At 39.7% G+C, this 2,599-nt stretch overlaps 1 pseudogene; it reads right to left on the bottom strand.

Moving 5' to 3' along the window:
- Window positions 1-794: 794 nt before the first annotated feature.
- LOC118704186 lies at window positions 795-893 on the bottom strand (annotated as a pseudogene).
- Window positions 894-2,599: the final 1,706 nt, after the last annotated feature.

Below are 2,599 nucleotides of genomic sequence, written 5' to 3' on the forward strand. Positions count from 1 at the left end.
GAAGGTATTCAGATTCCTTATATTATTACAGTGTGGTCTGGTGTTGCTATATTGGTTGCCTGGAGACTGGAGGGAGGGGCTATTTCTCAGGAGAAAATGGCAACTGGGGCTTAGATATGACTCAGCACTGGACTCGCTTCCACCTCTACTGGACCTGCAGCGTACTCTACACAGATTTCACAAGCCCACATCTTCCCCTGCACCCCAGCAATGGGTCTGTATCTGAAAGGTCCTACAAACTAGGTTCAGTGGAGAAAGGCACATGCTCCAGCTCAAGGAGGGACTGCATCTCTGCAAGCTCCTCTCTTGCTGGCATTGTGTGGTCTGGCCAGCTTTTCAGGGTGGCCTCTGAGCTGAGATTCAAAATCCAGACACCAAGGTCCAAAATCTGCTACCTCCTGTAGTCCTGTGGCTCCCCCACCTTTTTTTTTTTTTTTTTTTTTTTAACAGACAGATGGTTTGCCTGTCCTCAGGGATGCAGCTTAGCACCCTGTAGTTTTTTCCCGACCCTCTGGGCACAGAGGCCTGGCAGACTCTCCTGCCTAGATCCTTGATTTTACCTTTATCCAGGGGACCTCTGCCCTTCCCAGTGCAAACTGTCTCACCAGCTGTGTCTCTTAGTCAAATTCGGGCTTAATTCCACTCATTTCAGCTGCTCACTCTATTTGCTCCAGGATAGGGCTCAGGACCCGGTAGATTATTTAAACACATTATTTATATTCATCAAGGGTATTGGCCTCTACTTTTCTTTTCCTTTTTTTTTTTAAATTATTGTTTACATTCAAAATGATTTTTAAAATATTGAACACTTCAAAACTTGCATGTCATTCTTGTATAAGAGCCATACTAATCTCTGTATTGTTACAGTATTAGAATATGTGCTGCTGAAGCAAGAATTCTTTTAGAGTTCTTATCTGGCTTTGGTATCACTGTAATGCTGACTTCATAAAATGAGTTTGGGAGAGTTTTTTTCCTTTTCCATTTCTGGAAAGAGTTTGAAAAGGATTGGCATTAATTCTCCTTTAAATGTTTGGTAGAATTCAACAGTGAAGCCACCTGTTCCTGAACTTTCATGTGTTAGGAGATTTTCAGTTATTAATTCAATCTTGTGTATGATTATTGGTCTGTTTACATTTCTATTTCTCCTGATTCAGTCTTGGTAGGTTGTATGTTCCTAGGAATTTATACATTTCTTCTAAGTTATCCAGTTTGTTGGAGCATAGTTATTCATTGTGCTTCTTATGATCATTTCCATTCTGTGGAATCATTTGTAATTATTCCACTTTCATTTACAATTTTGTTGCTTTGGTTTACCTACCTATTTTACTTAGTTATTCTAGCTAAAGGGTTATCAATTTTGTTTACCTTTAAAAATCTAAATATTTGTTTAATCAATTGTTTTTACTGATTTCCAATAATCTATTTCACATATTTCTGCTATGATTTTTATTATTTTCTTCATTCTGCTAAATTTGAGCAATTTTCTATCAAGTTGTTTGATGTATGGTTAGGTTATTTATTTGAGATTTTACTGTTTTTTTATATGCATTTATAACTATAAAATCTCATATCAAAACTGTTTTTGCTGCATCTCAAAGGTATGTGTTGTGTTTTCATTTTTCCTACTCTCAAGGAACTTTTTAAGGTTTTCTTTAAATTTCTTCTTTGATCCATTTGTTAAGGAGAGGATTGTTTAATTTCCTTGTATATATAAATTTTCCAATGTTTATTTTGTTATTCATTTGTAGAATACCATTGTGGTCAGAGATAATACTTGGGATGATTTTTGTTACTGTCTGATAGAATACCCTATCTAATAAGAGAATAATATGCAAATTGACCATCACTACAACACACAATATGGCTGCCCCTATGTGGACACAAGATGGCTGCCACAAGATGGCCTGCAGGGGAGGGCATTTGTGGGTAATCAGGCCAGCAGGGGAGGGCAGTTAGTGGTGACTGGACTGGCAGAGGAGGACAGTTTGGGGAGATCAGACCTACAGGGAAGGACAGTTGGGGGGGGGGGACCCAGTCCTGCAGAGGAGGGCAGTTGGGGGGGACCAGGCTGACAGGGAAGGTCAGTTAGGGAAAATCAGGCTGGCAGGGGAGTGGTTAGGTGGTGAACAGGCTGGCAGGCAGAAACGGTTAGGGGCAACCAGGCAGGCAAGCAGGTGAATGGTTGAGAGCCAGCAGTCCTGAATTCTGAAAGGGATGTCTGACCGCCATTTCAGGCCTGATTTTAAGCAGGATGGGCTGAGGGCCACACACGCCCCTGCCCCTAATTAATGAATTTTGTGCAGTGGGCCTCTAGTATATAATCTGTTAGAACCATTCGGTCTGTGGTGTCAAATCTACTTTTTATGTATCGATTTTCTGTCTGGATGATCTATCCATAGTGGAAAGTGGAATATTAAAGTTCCCAACTCTTACTGCATTACAATTTATTTATGTTACTAGTGGCCTGGTACACAGATTTGTGCACCTTGAAAGGGAATTAATTAAAAGAAATATTTTAATATCACTATTCTCTCTATCTCTATAATAGAAGTGTCAACCAAATTCACCATTAATGACAGAAAGAAACACACAAGAGCAA

This window comes from Pipistrellus kuhlii, unplaced genomic scaffold, assembly GCF_014108245.1.
Source record: "Pipistrellus kuhlii isolate mPipKuh1 unplaced genomic scaffold, mPipKuh1.p scaffold_m20_p_40, whole genome shotgun sequence".
NCBI classification, from domain to species: Eukaryota; Metazoa; Chordata; class Mammalia; order Chiroptera; family Vespertilionidae; genus Pipistrellus; species Pipistrellus kuhlii.